This window comes from Mobula birostris, chromosome 2, assembly GCF_030028105.1.
Source record: "Mobula birostris isolate sMobBir1 chromosome 2, sMobBir1.hap1, whole genome shotgun sequence".
Lineage (NCBI taxonomy): Eukaryota > Metazoa > Chordata > Chondrichthyes > Myliobatiformes > Myliobatidae > Mobula > Mobula birostris.
This window is the reverse complement of record NC_092371.1, coordinates 191001377-191023743: the sequence shown is the minus strand read 5'-3', so window position 1 is coordinate 191023743 and position 22367 is coordinate 191001377.

The following is a 22367-nucleotide window of genomic DNA, read 5'->3' as shown; positions in this document are numbered from 1 at the left end:
TTTTATTGAAGAACATGATCCATCAGGTGGAAAGGAAAAACTAATAGAATTTTCCACATTACTCCATTAAAGTGTTTGAAGTCAGTCCAGGAGGTTGCTTGGGTTCTGATTTCAAAACTGATAAGTTCTGTTTTATATATACGGTGGCATGCAAAAGTTTGGGCACCCCTGGTCAAAATTTCTGTTACTGTGAATAGCTAAGCGAGTTAAAGATGACACATTTCTTTAGTATTTTAAGCTTGTAAACACTTTCTGTAGCCAGCTAAGAGTCTTTCAGTTCTTGTTTGGGGGATTTTCACCCATTCTTTCTTGCAAAACGCTTCTAGTTTTGTGAGATTGTTGGGCTGTCTTGCATGCACTGCTCTTTTGAGGTCTATCCACAGATTTTCGATGATGTTTAGGTCGGGGGACTGTGAGGGCCATGGCAAAACCATCAGCTTGCGCCTCTTGAGATAGTCCATTGTTGATTCTGAGGTGTGTTTAGGTTCATTATCCTGTGTAGAAGCCATCCCCTTTTCATCTTTGGCTTTTTTATAGATGCTGTGATGTTTGCTTCCAGAATTTGCTGGTATTTAATTGAATTCATTCTTCCCTCTACCAGTGAAATGTTCCTCGTGCCACTGGCTGCAACACAAGCCCAAAGCATGATCGATCCACCCCCATGCTTAACAGTTGGAGAGGTGTTCTTTTCATGAAATTCTGCACCCTTTTTCCTCCAGACATACCTTTGCTCACTGTGGCCAAAAAGTTCTATTTTAACTTTATGAGTCCACAGGACTTGTTTCCAAAATGCATCAGACTTGTTTAGATGTTCCTTTGCAAACTTCTGACGCTGAATTTTGTGGTGATGATGCAGAACAAGTTTTCTTCTGATGACTCTTCCATGAAGGTCATATTTGTGCAGGTATTGCTGCACAATAGAACAGTGCACCACCACTCCAGAGTCTGCTAAATCTTCCTGAAGGTCTTTTGCAGTCAAACAGGGGTTTTGATTTGCCTTTCTAGCAATCCCATGAGCAGTTCTCTCGGAAAGTTTTCTTGGTCTTCCACACCTCAGCTTGACCTCCACCATTCCTGTTAACTGCCATTTCTTAATGACATTATGAATCGAGGAAACAGCTACCTGAAAATGCTTTGCTATCTTCTTATAGCCTTCTTCTGCTTTGTGGGCATCATTTATTTTAACTTTCAGAGTGCTAGGCAGCTGCTTAGAGGAGCCCATGGCTGCTGATTGTTGGAACAAGGTTTGAGGAGTCAGGGTAGTTATAAAGCTTTGAAATTTGCATCACCTGGCCTTTCCTAATGATGACTGTGAATAAGCCAAAGCCCTAACAAGCTAATTAAGGTCTGAGACCTTGGTAAAATTTATCTTGAGAGCTCAAAGCTCTTGGGGTGCCCAAACTTTTGCATGGTGCTCCTTTCCTTTTTCTCACTCTAGAATTGTACAAAACAAAAATAATACACTAACCTTGCTTAAAATGTTGAAAGGAATGTTTCATCTTTAACTTTATGACTTTTCGAGATCAGTTCATCTTCTACTCACTTAACTATTCACAGTTACAGAAATTTTGACCAGGGGTGCCCAAACTTTTGCATGCCACTGTATAATATAATATGGTAAGTAGTGCAAAATGGGAGGGAAGAATTAAAAAATAATGAGGTAGTGTTCAAGGTTCATTTTCTATTCAAAAATCTGATGGTGGAGGGGAAGAAGCTGTTCCTGAAATGTTGCGTGTGTTTTCCTGTTCTTGTTGCCCCTCCTCAATGGTAGCCTTGAGAAGAGGCGTGTCCTTGGTAATGGGGTCCTTAATGATGGACGCTGCCTATTTTGATGCATCACATTTTGAAGGTGTCCTGGATGCTCGGGAGGCTAATAACCATGAAGGAGCTGGCTGAGTTTACAACTTTCTGCAGCTTTTTCTGTTCCATGACTGTGGCTGCCAAAGCAAATGGGATCTTATAAGTAAACAGTTCTATATTAGAAGAGTCTAAGAGATGAGAAGTGTCACTATATAAAGCTGTGAATCACCATGCCTAACTGTAGTTACTATACTTGGTAAAAAAAATAACCAGAGGAAGATTTAAGGAAAGGGAGCAGAGACTTTAGATTATTGAGGTTAGTAGAGAATTTTAATGAAACTTAATCTGATCTTATTGGAAAGAAGATTAAGATAGATTTGTGCACTCATTTAATATTCTTGATTTACTCTGAATTTTTAACTGATTACACTTCTTCTAGGTACCTTGGGTGTTTTCTAATCTTTTCACTTCAAACTGTTCCTTTCACTTCAAATTGTTCCTCTCACTTGACACAACGGAAAACCGCCTGAATCTTTGATTTACACTGACCAGCTTGTCACTCTTAAAATCTTCACCTTCTTCATGATGATGCTCATTTTGTTAGTCTTGTTAATTTCTAATCAAAGGTAAATATTTAATTTAGCCACATTTGAAAAGTATTCACAACATTGTAACCTTAGACAAATACTTCTCCTATTCTTATCTTAACGTTATCTTGGACAACATTTATATGCAATAGAGGCCCTTCAGTCTATCTTGGCTATGACGACATTTTGAAAGAGTGCTTCCATTTATCTCAGTACTCCAGATTTACACCATTGCCCTCCAATTTTTTTCCATTTACAGGTGTTTATCCATTCCTGTTTGAAATTTAGGACTGAATTTGCTTCCAACGCTTTTCAGTGCATTCCAAATAAAATTCTCCTCATCTCCTCTTCAGTTTGTTCTCTCATTGTGTGTCATGTTTTTATTTTCAAAGGTGATGCAAATATAATTGTCTGTAAATTCAAGCCAGAGGTATAGAACTCAAAGAGTGTTTCATGCTTGGATTTAACAACTTTGGTGTGATTCTGACTGTATCAAAAATAGAAACTGACTGTTTTTGGTGTTCAGCTGTGCCTGCCCATCTCGGATGCTGTTTTCATTCTCAGCAAGTAGCCTTTCGAGATGATAACCAAATTCTTTTTCATACAAACTGACAGATCCATTTTCTACTTATACTGTGACATAAACCTCGTGGAATAGCACAAGGCGGTAGAAATAGTTTAACATGAAGTATAAACAATGTGCTGCTGATTACTTTGGGCTTTGTTGTACTGATGATTTTGAGCAGTCTTTTCCAGTCCAAACTTACTGAGCCGCATTACGGGGTATGAATCAATTAAGTGGCCAATGAATCAACCCCTACCTCTCCATGACCCCCACCTCTTCATCCCAACCAGGAAACCAGAGAACACAAGAGGAAGCCCAGGTGGTCACGGACAACTGTGCAAATTCTACTCCAACAACACCAGGGATCAATTTCAAACCTGGGTAGCTGGAGCTGTGAAGTAGCAGTGCTACCTGCATCATTGCCCTTGTATCATTTACATATTATGACAAAAACATGATCAACTGTATTTCAAAACAATTGAATGCATTTTATACCACCTCAGTGCTGGGTATCAAGATTAACGAGGACTGCAATGCTGATCACATTTGTAAGCAGTGGCCAGGTGTAGTCAGGAATGAATTTGAATGAAGCAGATTGCACACTTCCAGTGTACTGTAAATTGTCAGATTGTTGGGTGAGGCTCCACAGAGTCTCAGAGTGGCATCAACCTTATTCCGCCAGTTATTGTACCCCTTAAAACCACAATCTCTATTCAAATATGAATAACATATACACAACACTTGTAATTTTTCACTTCCCTAAGAGTTGGAGTTTATTCAACAATGGCAGTGATTAACATTTAGCACTTGTTTGAAAAGATATTGAAATTATTTATCAGCTTAACTCGGGAGGGCGTTTACTTTGGATAAACAGACATTTTACTATGGAGCTAAATAGGCACGAGCAATTGATTATGGACAGCAAATGGTTAATTTCTGTATTTAATCATCATTTTGTCCTTGTCTAATGTTGTGTTATTTGTTCATACTAAATGTTCTATGATGCTCCTCATCAATGTTTCAGCAAACTTTAGACCAGTAGAACACAAGTAGTTTACACAAAGGACCAGGAAGAATATGTAAAATATTTCTAGGAGCCATTCAAGTGAACACTGCAGATCCTGGATTAAGCATACAGTTGAAGATTTGATTTCAATCTACCACAATTCAGATATGTGTTAGCCATTGTTAAGACATTTTTCTCTCATGTGCAATTGCCTGAAATGTTTAATATTCAGCTTTGAAGCTTACAGAGATAAATAACAGGAGCTGAACCTCACTGTATCTTCTGAAGAGCATTGTTGTTGCACTGAGGAGCATTGGTTTTGTTTGATGAGTAACAGAAAACAAGCTAGTTAAAGCTTTTCTTTTAAGACAGTGCTCCATTTGACATAAAAAGGCTAAATGTCATTTGGAAGTTGACTTTTTTTTTGATAATGTTTAAGGTGTTAGCAATAATCAACTATTAAAATATTTATAACTTGAGATATTTATGGGATAAGAATATTCTTGGCTCTGAACTGACAGCTTACATTTATTTGAAAGGAAAATATCTGATGCAAATGGCAGAAAAGTTACATCTTTCTACTCTATGGAGAGTTGAAGCTTCCTTGTTTGATAGATAATCCAGGATGGAGGGTAGGTTGCCCCACTGATGTAATCCAACATGCTGAATGAGTTCATTTTCTTCTGAAATTTGCCAAAAATATCAATGAACTTAATAGAAAGCATAATTGTCTGGGAAGATAAACATCAAATAAAGTACAGATTTAATTCAAATGATTTCTCATCTATAATGGGAGAAGAGCCAGAGGATTAACAGCTCAAAGATTTTAAGGGACAGAAAATGGACAGTATATTGTAGTACTTTGAAAGCTATTTTATTGCAATTAAATTGGTTTACTTTACTGTTAGTCTGGAAACAGAAATTTAAATGTGGATTTATCATCTTCAAGTGTAAAATCTAATTGTAGAGACAACGGAATAATATATAAGAGTTATCAGTGTGAAATGTAGAAAATAATTTAAAGCTGGAGTACATATTTACTTTGAGAACTGAATAAGCAACATCATTTATGACTAAATACAAACAGGAAAATTAAAAAACATAATCATTAAAAGTTATATCTCTTATATCTTACATTAGAAGTCTTTGAAATGAAGTGAAGATTTTGTGTATTTCACCATTGAGCTTCGTCAATGTTAGATGGGCAGTACTTTTTTCATAATTTATTTTCAAATGCCAACATTGTTTACGAGCTTATATTCCTGGCATATCTTACTTTACAGTTATGAAAAATCAGTTTTGTTTTAATTTTGCTGTCTGTTTTCTGAGCGGCAGGGTGGAGACATGGCTTTACCAAAGGAGGTGTAAGGTGCTGCTTCCCTCTGCTAGCCTTGGGCAAGGTGTAGTAGCTGCTTAGCCCCTCCAATCAAGGTCTTGTGAAGCCATGAGAGCAGGTTGTGGACGGTTGTTGCATATCAAAAGTCCTGGTCATATGATGACTATGAAATAATAGAACATAGAACATAGAATAGTGCAGAACATTACAGGCCCTTCAGCCCACAATGTTGTGCCGACCCTCAAACCCTGCCTCCCATATAAACTTCCACCTTAAATTCCTCCATATACCTGTCTAGTAGTCTCTTAAACTTCACAAGCGCATCTGCCTCCACCACTGACTCAGGCAGTGCATTCCACACACCAACCACTCTCTGAGTAAAAAACCTTCCTCTAATATCCCCCTTGAACTTCCCACCCCTTACCTTAAAGCCATGTCCTCTTGTATTGAGCAGTGGCGCCCTGGGGAAGAGGCGCTGGCTATCCACTCTATCTAATCCTCTTATTATCTTGTACACCTCTATCATGTCTCCTCTCATCCTCCTTCTCTACAAAGAGTAAAGCTCTAGCTCCCTTAATCTCTGATCATAATGCATACTCTCTAAACCAAGCAGCATCCTGGTAAATCTCCCCTGTACTCTTTCCAATGCTTCCACATCCTTCCTATAGTGAGGTGACCAGAACTGGACACAGTACTCCAAGTGTAGCTGAACCAGAGTCTTACAGAGCTGCATCATTACATTGCGACTCTTAAACTCTATCCCTCGATTTATGAAAGCTAACACCCCATAAGCTTTCTTAACTACCCTATCCACCTGTGAGGCAACTTTCAGGGATCTGTGGACATGCACCCTGAGATCCCTCTGCTCCTCCACACTACCAAGTACCCTACCATTTACTTTGTACTCTGCCTTGGAGTTTGTCCTTCCAAAGTGTACCACCTCACACTTCTCCGGGTTGAACTCCATCTGCCACTTCTCAGCCCACTTCTACAAACATTTGTACATCCTATCAATGTCTCTCTGCAATCTTCGACAATCCTCTACACTATCTACAACACCACCAACCTTTGTATCGTCTGCAAACTTGCCAACCCAGCCTTCTACCCCCTCATCCAGGTCGTTAATAAAGATCACGAAAAGTAGAGGTCACAGAACAGATCCTTGTGGGACACCATTAGTCACAGTCCTCCAATCCGAATGTACTCCCTCCACCACGACCCTCTGCCTTCTGCAGGCAAGCCAATTCTGAATCCACCTGGCCAAACTTCCCTGGATCCCATGCCTTCTGACTTTCTGAATAAGCCTACCGTGTGGAACCTTGTCAAATGCCTTACTAAAATCCATATAGATCACGTCCACTGCACTACCCTCATCTATATGCCTGGTCACCTCCTCAAAGAACTCTATCAGGCTTGTTAGACACAATCTGCCCTTCACAAAGCCATGCTGACTGTCCCTGATCAGACCATGATTTTCTAAATGCCCACAGATCCTATCTCTAAGAATCTTTTCCAACAGCTTTCCCACCACAAATGTAAGGCTCACTGGTCTGTAATTACCTGGACTATCCCTACTACCTTTTTTGAACAAGGGGACAACATTTGCCTCCCTCCAATCCTCCGGTACCATTCCCATGGACAACGAGGACATAAAGATCCTAGCCAGAGGCTCAGCAATCTCTTATCTCGCCTCATGGAGCAGCCTGGGGAATATTCCGTCAGGCCCCGGGGACTTATCCATCCTAATGTATTTTTTTTAACAACTCCAACATCTCCTCTCCCCTAATATCAACAAGCTCCAGAAGATCAACCTCACTCATATTGTCCTCACCATCATCAAGTTCCCTCTCATTAGTGAATACCGAAGAGAAGTATTCATTGAGGACCTCGCTCACTTCCACAGCCTCCAGGCACATCTTCCCACCTTTACCTCTAATCGGTCCTACCTTCACTCCTGTCATCCTTTTGTTCTTCACATAATTGAAGAATGCCTTGGGGTTTTCCTTTACCCTACTCGCCAAGGCCTTCTCATGCCCCCTTCTTGCTCTTCTCAGCCCCTTCTTAAGCTCCTTTCTTGTTTCCCTATATTCTTCAATAGACCCATCTGATCCTTGCTTCCTAAACCTCATGTATGCTGCCTTCTTCCACCTGACTAGATTTTCCACCTTACTTGTCACCCATGGTTCCTTCACCCTACCATTCTTTATCTTCCTCACCGGGACAAATTTATCCCTAACATCCTGCAAGAGATCTCTAAATATCAAACACATGTCCATAGTACATTTCCCTGCAAAAACATCATCCCAATTCACACCCGCAAGTTCTAGCCTTATAGCCTCCTAATTTGCCCTTCCCCAATTAAAAATTTTCCTGTCCTCTCCGATTCTATCCTTTTCCATGATAATGCTAAAGGCCAGGGAGCGGTGGTCACTGTCCCCAAATGCTCACCCACTGAGAGTTCTGTGACCTGACCCGGTTAATTACCTAGTACTAGATCTAGCATGGCATTCCTCCTAGTTGGCCTGTCCACATACTGTGACAGGAATCCGTCCTGGACACACTTAACAAACTCTGCCCCATCTAAACCCTTGGAACTAATCAGGTGCCAATCAGTATTAGGGACGTTAAAGTCCCCCATGATAACAACCCTGTTATTTTTGCACCTTTCCAAAATCTGCCTCCCAATCTGCTCCTCTGTATCTCTGCTGCTACCAGGGGGCCTATAGAATACCCCCAATAGAGTAACTGCTCCCTTCCTGTTCCTGGCTTCCACCCATACTGACTCAAAAGAGGATCCTGCTACATTACCCACCCTTTCTGTAGCTGTAATAGTATCCCTGACCAGTAATGCCACCCCTCCTCTCCTTTTTCCAACCTCTCTATCCCTTTTAAAGCACTGAAATCCAGGAATATTGAGAATCCATTCCTGCCCTGGTGCCAACCAAGTCTCTGTAATGGCCACTACATCATGATTCCATGTATGTATCCAAGCTCTCAGTTCATCACCTTTGTTCCTGATGCTTCTTGCATTGAGGTACACATACTTCAGCCCTTCTGCCTTACTACCTTTACACCGTGTATTCTGTTTCTCTTTCCTCAAAGCCTCTCTATATCTTAGATCTGGCTTTACTCCATGCACTTCTTTCACTGCTCTATTGCTCCGGGTTCCATCCCCCTTGCAAATTAGTTTAAACCCTCCCGAACCATGCTAGCAAACCTACCTGCAAGGATATTGCTCCCCCTTGAGTTCACGTGCAACCCATCCAATCTGTACAGGTCCCACCTTCCCCAGAAGAGATCCCAATGATCCAAAAATCTAAAACCCTGCTCCCTGTACCAACTCCTCAGCCACGCATTGAACTGCCATCTCCTCCAATTCTTACCATCACTGTCATGTAGCACTGGCAGCAATCCTGAGAACGCCACACTTGAGGTCCTGTTCTTCAGCCTTCTGCCTAGTTCCCAAAACTCATCCCTCTTCCTGCCTATATCGTTGGTACCAACATGTATCATGACTTCTGGTTGCTTTCCCTCTTGTACCAGGATGTTGTGCACCCGGTCAGAGACATCCCGGACCCTGGCACCCGGGAGGCAACAAACCATGTGGGTGTCCTTCTCACGTCCACAAAATCTCCTGTCTGCTCCCCTGACTATAGAGTCTCCAATGATGACAGCTCTTCTCTTCTCCGTCCCACCCTTCTGCACCACCGGATCAGACTCAGTGCCGGAGGCCCTGTCACCGTGGCTCACACCTGGTCGGTCATCCCCTCCAACAGTATCCAGGATGGTAAACTTATTATTCAGGGGAATGGCTACAGGGGTGCTCTGCACTACCTGTCTGCTCACCTTCGCTTTCCCCCTCTGACTGTCACCCAACGACCTGCTTCCTACAGCCTAGGTGTGACTACCTCCCTGTAGCTCTCATCTATGACTGCCTCATTCTCCCTTATGAGTCGAAGGTCATCCAGCTGCTACTCCAGATTCCTTACACGGTCTTCCAGATCGCCCAGCCGCATGACCTTCTGGCAGATGTGACTCTAATACATATGGAAGACTATGGAATGGTCTCATTGTATGATATGATGGACTCATAACCTCATGACTTACCTTGGCACCATTGCTTTACTCTTATTATTTGCCTGCAATGCACTACGACTGACATGACCAGTGATGACTGGTACGGCAGGCTTTGTTGTGTGTGAGAAAAACTTGTTATTTTAGGATTTTTATTCAATGAACTTGTATCTTACCTAGTTAAAATGCAGTCTAGCAGAGTTTATGCAGCTGCAGTTCTGCTTCAAAGGATAATGAAATAATATCACAGTGAAATTTAGTCTTTGGGACAGTTTTAACCACCTTTGCTTTGGGTTGCATTGTGTTAGAGTTGTTTGAGTTCATTAACTGTTTTGAAGCAGCATCATTTGTTGTTACCAATACTTCATATCTACTGATGGTGAAGCTTTCTGAGGCTCTCACTTCCTGGACTGGGGGATCTAATTTAAATAGTAAGGCAGTAGTCTGTACTGACATTAACATTTAAATAGTAAGGCAGTAGTCTGTACCGACGTTAACATTTCAGTCTCTGCATCTGCGAGCCCCATCAAGCTTCAACACTGCCCTATCAAACAGAGAGGAAACCGTGGCCAGGATGGTCCAAGGTAAGTTTGAAAATAATTTTTTGTCAGAGTTATTATGGGCTTGGAGGAGCAGGATGTGCAATAAAAAAATCCAGGGTCTCCTATTCCTGATTTCCATGCAGACAGTCTATCCTGCTCCTTTCCTCTGCTTGCCCACAACCATTTCTGTGAGGCACAGGTGCCACTCTGATTCTCTGTAACTTTCCATTTGCATTATTCTTGCTGGTTTTGGACAGGAACCAGTGCCTTGGTATTTAAGTAAGGTCTGGGAGATTAATTTGATGGGACTTGTGATCCAGCTGTCCACACGCTTTGATCCTTGCACTGAATGAAAATCAACTGCAAAAATCACAAGTTCCTGTTCACTTATGATGCATCTGCTGTTTAGTAATTCCTGCGTGGGCATTTGCAGATGAAGCTGCATTCAAAATCCACTGCCAGAAGGCTTCATGAATCTTCTATGTTGGTGACTGTGTTCTTCAGACAAATTATTTTGTTCATTGTGGTGAACCAGGCTGTCTTCTGAGTAAATCTGCCAATATTTATTCTAACAATAAGGGTAATGTTGTAGGCAAGGACACAATAAGCCCCATTGTACAACAGAAGATCCCAGATGCAGCACAAAATGTGGAAATTACATGAAATGGTATCAAATGAGTGACTGAGGAAGAAAAATATGATATGGGATTGGTTAGTTATATTTTTTTTAAAAATCTGATCATTAACCTCTTAAGACATCACTCAAGTTATTCAGAAAAATACAATATAAAAGTATTTTAAAAATCTGTTTATTCGCACTTTAATCTCAGAGAGCAATCACTTCCCACTCTCTTGAGTCAGGACTTATTTTCTGCCTGAACACCAAGTACCATTTCCTTTCCAGCATCAGTTATTTAGGTGTCTGTCTCTAACAAGGGTAAAATCTTTAAATGATGCTGGAGCTTTTCAAGGACGGTAATTCAAAGAATCCTGAAGCCCATTGTGTCTGGAACAACACTGTGAAAGAGCTCTTTCATATTGCATTAAGTGCAATTTCAAGCCTGTTGAGGACTAAGCTGGACCCTTTTGTGGGACCTGAATTCTCTGTTGATTTTACAGGAAGATTGTCATCATGTCTCAATGTCATATGTTCAGACAACACTCTCTTCAGTAATGTCAAATAATATCAGAGAAATGTCAGAGAAAAGAGATCTGTTGGCAATTTTATACATCATTGTGACTACAAGATTAAGTTAGAGTCTTAGTATCCTGTAGTGAGTGACTCGTCTCCTGACACCTAAGGTCCTTCTACCTGCAACAAGGTCTTTCTGTCTGCTGCAAATCACAAGTCAATTGGAGATAAACATTGGTAGTCATTTGTGTCTCCAAATGCAGCTGCTAGCCTCTTAAGAGATTCACTTTGAAAACTGACAAGGCATGGGGATGATAAAATTGAACACGGAGTTGTAGTTGATGAAGAGCATCCCGATGAATGGATCTTCGCTGTCCAGGTGTTCCAAGGATGAGCAAAGAGCCAATGAAATGGCATCTGCTGTGGGACCTGTTGTGATGACAGTCCAATTGGAGGGGATTCAAGTCTCTTCTCGTGCAGGAAATGATATGTTTCATCACCAATCTCTGAAACCGCTTCATCACAGTCGATATAAGTGCTACTGAACGATAGTCATTGAGGCAGGTTACCACTTTCTTATTAGGCACCGGTATAATTGAAGCCTGCTGGAAGCAGGTGGGTACCTCAGACTGCCAATGTGAGAGGTTAAAGATATCGGTAAGCACTCCAGCCAGTTCATCAGCACAGATCTTTACTACTTAGCCATTTACACCATCTGGGCCAGATGCTTTCCCTGGGTTCACTGTCCTGAAGGATGCTCTTACGTCAGTCTCAGAGACTGAAATCATAGGTTGGGGAAGTCCAGAACGAGGAGTCACAGTTTGAGGATAAAGGCGAAGCCTTTTAGGACTGAGATTAGGAAAAACTTCTTCACACAGAGAGTGGTGAATCTGTGGAATTCTCTGCCACAGGAAACAGTTGAGGCCAGTTCATTGACTATATTTAAGAGGGAGTTAGATATGGCCCTTGTGGCCAGGGGGATCAGAGGGTATGGAGGGAAGGCTGGTGCAGGGTTCTGAGTTGGATGATCAGCCATGATCATAATAAATGGCGGTGCAGGCTCGAAGGGCCAAATGGCCTACTCCTGCACCTATTTTCTATGTTTTCTAGGTTTTCTATGTTTGCTAATGGCAATATTCAATACTTTGAGTGCCTGTTTAATATCTGCCTTTGGTTATATGTGAACTGCAGTCAGGATCATGAAGCAGAACTCTTTTGTTAAGTAGAATGATTGGCACTTAATTGTGAGATGTTCCAAATTGTGGACGACGAATTCAACAAGACTGCTGCATCTGAGCACCATGAAAAATTTGTCATAAAACACAGATCCCCACCTTTTGTCTTCTCCAAATCAATAGTCTGTATTGAGAAGCCCTCAGGTCTTACCGACATATCCAGCAGGTCCAGAGTGAGCCATGTTGCTGGGAAACAAAGAACACAGCAACTTCTCATTTCCCTCTGACTCAGCAATCTTGCCCTTAGATCCCCAATTTTGTCTCTAATAACTGTACATTTGTTAACAAGGTGTTGGGTAGAGGAAGCTTCATTCCACTGTGTTTCAGTCTAGCTTGGAGTCCTCCCTTCCTCCCTCTCTTACGGCCATGGTGTGTACTTTTGTCTGCTTAAAGGTGCCGTACCCGCATCCTTTAGAGTTAAGAGTGCTTCAAAAGATTTTGAAACTCCTAGTTAGCTAAACAGATCATAAGTATGTTACCTAAAGGAAATTACAGGCTAGAGTGCAGTGAGAGTAGTTCAGAAGAAGTAGTATGTTTAAAGGTTTTGTAAGTAGCCCACAACAAGTTGCCATGGTTTAGCAGCACCATTATACAACTTGCTCTTTTACATTATCAGATCTGGAGAGAAAACAGGGATTTAGAGTCAGTTTTCAAAACACTTCCTGCTCTTAGTGAGTCTTTATAACCTATGGTAATTCTAAATGTAGTCACCTTTCTGTGTGCTATTGGGTTGCAAAGTGGAATATGATAGGCGACAGAGGTAAATGGTGCAGATATCTGAAGTCTGAAGTAAAAGTAGTAAAATTGGAAGTAAAGACATATTAAGGCTCTATGTTCATAGTCAGCAACAGACAATGGTCCTGATCTCATCTGGAGTGAATAAGATAGTGAAAACTGAGATAATGGACCATTGTCTTTAGAAACATAGAAAACCTGCAGCACAATACAGACCCTTTAGCCCACAATGCCGTGCCGAACATGTACTTACTTAAGAAATTACCTAGGGTTACCCAGAGCCCTCTGTTTTTCTAAGCTCCATGTACCTATCCAGGAGTTTCTTAAAAGACCTTATTGTATCCGCCTCGACGGCAGACCATTCCACACACTCAGCACTCTCTGCATGAAAAGGTTACCCCTGACATCCCCTCTGTACCTACTTCCAAGCACCTTAAAGCTGTGCCCTCTCGTGTTAGATATTTCAGCCCTGGAGAAAACGCCTTTGACTGTCCACACGATCAGTGCGTCTCATCATCTTATACACCTCTATCAGGTCACCTCTCGTCCTCGGTCGCTCCAAGGAGAGAAGGCCAAGTTCACTCTACCTATTCTCGTAAGGCATGCTCCCCGATTTAGGCAACTTCCTTGTACTGTATTCCTTGGAGTTTAGAAGAATGAGGGGAGACCTCATAGAAACATTTCGAATGTTAAAAGGCATGGACAGAGTGGATGTGGCAAAGTTGTTTCCCATGATGGGGAAGTCTAGTACGAGAGGACATGACTTCAGGATTGAAGGGCGCCCTTTCAGAACAGAAATGCGAAAAAATTTTTTTAGTCAGAGGGTGGTGAATCTGTGGAATTTCTTGCCACAGGCGGCAGTGGAGGACAAGTCATTGGGTGTATTTAAGGCAGAGATTGATAGGTATCTGAGTAGCCAGGGCATCAAAGGTTATGGTGAGAAGGCGGGGCAGTGGGACTAAATAGGATAAAATGGATCAGCTCATGATAAAATGGCGGAGCAGACTCGATGGGCCGAATGGCCTACTTCTGCTCCTTTGTCTTATGGTCTTATGGTCTTATGGTCTAAATCTCCTCTGCACCCTTCCTATGGTTTCCACATCCTTCCCGTAGTGAGGTAACCAGAACTGAACGCAGTACTGCAAGTGGGGTCTGACCAGGGTCCTAAACTGCTGCAACACTACCTCTCAGCCCTTGAACTCAATCCCATGGTTGATGAAGGCCAATGCATCGTATGCCTTCTTAACCACAGAGTCAACCTGCGCAGTAGCTTTGAGTGCCCTATGGACACGGACCCCAAGATCCCTCTGATCCTCCAAACTGCCAAGAGTCTTACTATTTGTACTATATTCTGCTATCATATTTGACCTACCAAAATGAACCGCCTCACACTTATCTGGGTTGAACTCCATTTGCCACTTCTCAGCCCAGTTTTGCATCCTACTGATGTCCTGCTGTAACCTCTGAAAGCCCTCCACACTACCTACAACAACCCCAACCTTTGTGTCATCAGCAAATTTACTAACCCATCCCTCCTTTTCCTTATCCGGGTCATTTATAAACATCACGAAGAGAAGGGGGTCCCAGAACAGATCCCTGGGACACACCATCAGTGACTGACCTCCATGCATAATATGACCCGTCTACAACCGCTGTTTGCCTTCTGTGGGCAAGCCAGTTCTGGATCCACAAAGCAATGTCCCCTTGGATCCCATGCCTCCTTACTTTCTCAATAAGCCTTGCATGGGGTACCTTATCAAATGTCTTGTCTACTGCTCTACCTTCATCAATGTGTTTAGTCACATCCTCAAACAATTCAATCAGGCTCGTAAGGCAGGGCCTGCATTTCACAAAGCCATGCTGACTATTCGTAATGATATTATGCCTCTCCAAATATTCATAAATCCTGCCTCTCAGGATCTTCTCCATCAGCTTATCAACCACTGAAGTAAGACTCACTGGTCTATAATTCCTGGGCTATCTTTTCTCCCTTTCTTGAATATTGGAACAACATCTGCAACCCTCCAATCCTCTGGAACCTTTCCCGTCCCCATTGATGATGCAAAGATCATCGCCAGAGTCTCAGCAATCTTCTCCCTCGCCTCCCACAGTAGCCTGGGGTATATCTCGACCAGTCCCAGCGACTTATCCAACTTGATGCTTTCCAAAAGCACCAGCACATCCTCTTTCATAATGTCTATATGCTCAAGCTTTTCAGTCCGCTGTAAGTCATCCCTACAATCGCCAAGGTCCTTTTCTGTAGTGAATACTGAAGTAAGATATTCATTAAGTATCTCTGCTGTCTCCACCAGTTTCATAGACACATTTTCACTGTCACTTTTGATTGGTCCTATTCTCTCACGTCTTATCCTCTTGCTCTATACATACTTGTAGAATGCCTTGGGGTTTTCCTTAATCCTGCTCACCAAGGCCTTCTCATGGCCCCTTCTGTCTCTCTTAATTTCATTCTTAAGCTCCTTCCTGCTAGCCTTATAATTATCTAGATCTCTATCATTGCCTAGTTTTTGAACCTTTTGTAAGCTTTTCTTTTCTTCTTGACTAGATTTTCAACAGCCTTCGTGCACCATGGTTTCTGTACCCTACCATCCTTTCTGTGTTTCAATGGAACGTACCTATGCAGAACACTATACAAATATCCCCCGAACCTTTGCCACATTTCTGCCATACATTTTCCTGACAACATCTGTTCCCAATTTATGCTTCCAAGTTCCTGCCTGATAGTTTCATATTTCCCCTTAATCCAATTAAACACATTCCTAACTTGTCTGTCCTAGCCCTCTCCAATGACATGGTGAAGAAGATAGAAGTATGATCACTGTCTCCAAAATGCTCGCCCACTGAGAGACCTGATACCTGACCAGGTTCATTTCCCAATACCAGATCAAATACAGCCTCTGCTCTTATAGGCTTATCCTCATATTGTGTCAGAAAACCTTCCTGAACACACTTAACAAAATTCACTCCATCTAAACCCCTTGCTGTAGGGAGATACCAATCAATATTGGGGAAATTAAAATCTCTCACCATGACAACCCTGTTATTATTGCATCTTTCCAGAATCTGTCTCCCCATCTACTCCTCAATGTCCCTGTTACTACTGGGTGGTCTATAAAAAACACCCAGTAGAGTTATTGACCCCTTCCTGTTTCTAACTTCCCCCCATAGAGACCCCGTATACAATCCCTCCATGATTTCCTCCTTTTTTGCAGCCATGACACTATCTCTGATCAGCAGTGCCACATCCCCACCTCTCTTGACCCCCTCCCTGTCCTTTCTGAAACATCTAAAGCCTGGCACAGTAGCCATTCCTGTCCCTGAGACATCCAAGTCTTTGTAATGGCACAACATAATAACTCTGAGTAGTGATTCATGCTCTTTATCTCATCCGCTTTGTTCATGATACTCCTTGTATTAAAATAGACGCATCTCAAACCATTGGTCTGAGCACGTCCCTTCTCAATCACCTGCCTATCCTCCTCTCACACTGCCTACAAGCTTTCTCAATTTGTGAGCCAATTGCTCCTTTCTCCGTCTCTTCAGTTCAGTTCCCACTCCCCAGCGATTCTAGTTTAATCTCCCCCCAGTAGCCTTAGCAAACCTCCTTGCCAGAATATTGGTCCCCCTCAGATTCAAGTGCAGCCCATACTTTTTGTACAGGCCACTCCTGCCCCAAAAGAGGTCCTGGTGATCCAGAAATCTGAATCCCTGCCTCCCGCTCCAATCTCTCAGCCATGAATTTATCCTTCACCTCGCTCTATTCCTATACTCACTGTCGCATGGCACAGGCAATAATCCTGAGATTGCTACCTTTGAAGTCCTGCTTCTCAACTTCCTTCCCAACTCCCTGTAGCCTGTTTTCAGGACCTCCTCCCTTTTCCTACCTATGTCATTGGTACCAATATGTACTACGACCTCTGGCTGTTCACCTTCCCATTTCAGGATATCGAGGATGTGATCAGAAACATCCCGGACTCTGGCACCTGGGAGGCAAACTACCATCTGTGTTTCTTTCCTGCATCCACAGAATCACCAGTCTGATCCCCTAACTATAGAGTCCCCTATTACTGCTGCTTTCTTCCTTTCCCTACCCTCTGAGCCACAGGGCCAGACTCTGTGCCAGAGGCATGGCCACTGTTGCTTTCCCCAGGTAGGTGCCCCCCTCTCAACAGTACTCAAACAGGAGTACTTATTGTTCAGGGGGACAGCCACTGAGGTTCTCTCTAGGATCTGAGTCTTGTCCTTCCCTCTCCTGACTCTTACCCACTTATCTTTCTCCCGAGGCCCCAGTGTGACTACTTGCCGTAGCTCCTCTCTATCACCTTCTCACTTTCCCTGACCAGACGAAGGTCATCAAACTGCATCTCCAGTTCTCTAACCCGGTCCCTAAGGAGCTGCAGCTCGATGGACCTGGTGCAGATGTGGCTTTCCGGGAGGCTGGGTGTCTCCCGGACTTTCCACATCAGACACCCAGTACGGAACACTAGCCTCACGACATACTTCCTATTCCTATTCTTCACAAGTAACTTGCCTGGCCTCAACCTGTTATCACCAAAGCCCTCCTACCCTGACTCCTTCTGCTCTGTTGCCCACTCCGCCGATGCCTGCTCTATAAAGCTGTCCTCCTTTTAAACTCTTCCTGCCAGTCTAACTCGCTGACGTCCGTGCGCCTGCAGTCGTTTGTTAATCAAACCTTTAGAAATTAATTTTGAATCTGATCAGCTGGGGATACCTAACATTGACACAAATTGACACAGGGATTTTTTCTTCTATTTCCCAGCATAAACCTCCTTCACCATGTGGAGGGCAAATAAACATCACCCAGAAATGTAAAATTCACAAGAATAGTACCTCTTAATTTGAAGATACTTAAAATATCAACTTTAACTTACTTGTAATCCATAATTTATTTCAAGAGATTCACGCAAAATGGATTCCTTTCATGGACACATTGCTCCAGATATGGTAGACCGTATCTTGAGAATCAGACAGGTAGTATTAAACATACACCTTTGAAACCAAGTTGTGTTGCTTTGACTTTATTTGCAAGGTTGCCATTAGATCTATCACTTCAGGTGAAATAGTATTGATGTCACCAGGAGCAATAAGTTATCTGTAACCAGCTGCTGTGGACCACAAGTACAAAGACTTCAAGTCATTCTTCAAAGATTATAGCTCACTTTAACTGGGCAGTGAAGAGTTCATCAAACGCATTTGGCTTTTCTTTAAAATTAGAGGTAAAATGGAGATGCAGTCAAGATATGATGCTAATTTACTTTAGCTGGAAGTTGAACTCATTCTCTCGTGTACCAGATGCAAGCACATGTTCACAATGAATGGATTTATAACTAAGCTCGTTGCATGAAGTCAATTTTATGTTTTTATTGTTGAATGTAATTATTGAAAGTAAGTTTGGAGCTGCTAGATACAGTATGTGTCTATCCCATTTGAAAAAGGAAAATGTTTTGAAATTCTCCAGTTGCCAAGGTCATATTGAATTCATATCTCTAGATCATTGAATTACTCACCAGTAACAAGCTGCAGCCTCAAATTGATCTCCAGTTGTCAACCACAACTGAAAGAAAAGGCATTGACAGCTTGGAGTTGAAGAATATTTCATCAATAATGATCCTTGGCTCAGACTACTCATGCTGTGCTGCCACTGTGAAATTTATTTCTCCCTTCATCTGCAAGAAACTCCTTTTGTTTGTCTCTTTATATTTCCCAGCCAAGCCACCCATATTACTGTTGGGGACTGGCTGTGTATATACTGAATCCTCTGCCATTTTACCTCAAAACTATAAATTTATGTTGTATTACTCTCATGTGTAAACTGCTTCTAGTCCTTATTACTATATTATTTTCCTCCTGTAGAGAAGATCACTGATGCCTCAAACCACTCTTGTCTTTTTCAGGCACATGTTGGAGAGACAAATATGAGAATTTTCAGTCTCAGTGATGTAATAAAACTGGTGGGGTCAAGGCAGAAACAAACAAGAAAATCCACCAAACAAGAATTATATCCTTCTTCCAAAGTCAAAGGATCCAGCTCGTACAGTGGTGCTAGAAAGTTTATGAACCCTGTAGAATTTTCTCTATTTCTGCATAAATATGACCTAAAATGGATCAGATCTTCACACAAGTCCCAAAACTAGATAAAGAGAACCTAATTAAATAAATAACACAAAAACATTGTACTTGTTCATTTATTTATTGAGAAAGCTTATCCAATATTACATGTATTTGTTGGAAAAGGTATGTGAACCTCTGGGGTAATGCCTTCTACAAAACCTATTTGGAGTCAAATGTTCCAATCAATGATATGATATTGGAGGTGTGGGTTGTAGAGCTGCCCTGCCCTATAAAATAGTCAGGCTACTGACAGAGCCTGCTCTTCTCAAGAAAAATCTATTTATGGAAGACACAAGGCAGATTGGAAGACGTTGAACATCACACTACTATTCAAAAAAGGATGTAAGCCAAAAGGCAGGTAACTACAGGCCAATTAGTTTCACATCATTAAACAAGAATTAGCGAGGCATCTGGAAAGAAATGGATCCATCAGGCAGACGCAGCATGGATTCAGCAAAGGCAGGTCCTGTTTGACGAACTTACTGCAGTTCTTTGAGGAAATAATGAGCGCAGTGGATAAAGGTGAACAGATGGACGTTGTTTACTTGGATTTCCAGAAGGCGTTTGATAAGGTGCCACATAAAAGACTTGTCCATAAGATAAGGATGCATAGAGTTGGGGGTGATGTATTAGCATGGATGGAGGATTGGTTAACTAATAGAAAGCAGAGAGTTAGGATGCATGAGTGTTACTCTGGTTGGCATTCAGTGGTGAGTGGTGTGCTGTAGGGGTTGGTGCTGGGCCCGCAGCTGTTCATGATATACATTAATGAATTGGAAGAGGGGATCGAGTGTAGTGTATCTAAGTTTGCTGATGACAGTAAATTGAGTGGAAGTGCAAATTGTGCAGAAGGTATGGAGAGTCAGCAGAGATGGATTGAATTTAAGAGCAGGGAGGTTATGCTGCAACTGTACAAGGTACTTGTGAGGCTGCACCTGGAGTACTGTGTGCACTTCTGGTCTCCCTAATTGAGGAAGAATATACTGGCTTTGGAGGCGGTGCAGAGGAGGTTCACCAGGTTGATTCTAGAGATGGGGGGGGTTAGTCTTTGAAGAGAGATGGAGTTGCCTGGGACTGTACTTGCTGGGAATCAGAAGAATGAGAGGAGATCTTATAGAAACATATAAAATTATGAAAGGGATAGATAAGATAGAGGCAGGAAAGTTGTTTCCACTGGTAGGTGAGACTAGAACGGGACATAGCCTCAAGATTCAGGGGAGTAGATTTAGGACAGAGATGAAGGGGAACTGCTTTTCCCAGAAAGTGGTAAATCTGTGGAATTCTCTGCCCAATGAAGCAGTGGAGGCTACCTCAGTAAATATATCTAAGACAAGGTTGGGCAGATTTTTGCATAGTAGGGGAATTAAGGGTTATGGGGAAAAGGCAGGTAGGTGGAGATGAGTCCATGACCAGATCAGCCATGACCTTATCGAATGGCGGAGCTGGCTTGACGGGACAGAAGGCCTACTCCTGCTCCTGTTTTTAATGTTCTTATGTTCTTGATCAAAACAACTTTCAGAGGACGTTAGATGAATTGTAGAGATGCATGAAGCTGGAAAAGGCTACAAAAGCATTTCTAAGGACATATGTGTTCATTAGTCCATAGTAAGAGAAATTGTCGACAAATGGAGGAAAATCAGTACTGTTGCTACTCTCCCTAGGAGTGGGCATCCTGCAAAGATCACACCAAGAGCACAATTTGCAATGCTGAAGGAGGTGAAAAAGAACCTAAAGGTAACAGCTAAAGACCTGCAGAAATCTCTAGAACTTTCCAAAGTTTCTGTTCATTTGTCCACTATGAGAAAAACACTGAACAAGAATGGTGTTTATGGAAGCAAACCATGGACGAAACCACTGCTCTCCAAAACAAAACATTGCAGCGCATCTCAAACTTGCAAAAAGACCACCTGGGTGTTCTACAATGCTTCTGGGACACTGTTCTGTGGACAGATGAGAGAAAAGTTGAACTTTTTAGCAGAAATACACATTGCTATGATTAGAGGAAATGGGTGCTGCACACCAGCACCAGAACCTCATACCAGCTGTGAAGCATGGTAGAAAGAGCATCATAGTCTGTGGCCGTTTCTCTGCCTCTGTGCCTGGACAGCTTGCAATCATTGAGGGAACTATGAATTCAAAACTGTATCAAGACAGTTTACAGAAGAATGTCAGGGTAGCGGTCTGTCACCTGAAGCTTAATAGAAGTTGGATAATGCAACAAGACAGTGATCTGAAAGACAAGAGTAAGTCAACAACAGAATGATTTAAAAAGAAGAAAATCCATGTTTTGCAATGGCCAAGTCGAAGTCCTGACCTTAATCCTATAGAAATGTTGTGGAACGACCTGAATTAAGCAGTTCATACAAGGAAACCCACCAGCTTCCTAGAGTTTTGTAAGGAAGGATGGCCTAAAAATCCTCCAAGCCGATGTGCAGGACCGAACAACAGTTACCAGTTTGGTTGAAGTTATTGTTGTACAAGACAGCTGCACCAGTTACTAAAAGCAAAGGTTCACATACTTTTTCCAACAAATACATGTAATATTGGATCATTTTTCTCAATAGATAAATGAACAAATATAATGTTTTTTGTGTTATTTATTTAATTTGGTTCTCTTTATCTAGTTTTAGGACATGTGAAGTTCTGATCACATTTTAGGTCATGTTTATGCAGAAATAGAGAAAATTCTACAGGGTTCATAAATTTTCCAGCACCACAGTATCTCTTGCTGAAAGACTCCACAATTATTTCTTGAGCTCAAATCTCAAAGCATAAGCTGTTTGAACCACACATTTCGAACTCTGTACTACTTCATGCAAATATTGGAGGAAAAATAATATGGATGGAAGAAAGGAGCCTTGTGACCTGACAAAAATCAAAGCAGCAAGTTAGACAATCTTTAACCCAGCTGTGGTTTTGTTTTGTGAAATTCCTGTGGAAGAGAAAGTGACTTGACTCATAATTAGAATCAACATCCATCACGATGGTTTTCAATGTTCAATTTTGATCAACTCACTGCTGAATGAAAATACATTAAACAACAAAGCTCATAACAGTGAATACTCAAATAGTCAATTCCGGTTTGTAATTGAGTACTGATGTCATTGTCTGGTCATAATGGTTCATTTCATTTCAGCCTCATTTCAGATAATCCATTATTTCTCTGGACTATTTTCTTCAATGATGGTGCAATATCTTTTCCAAC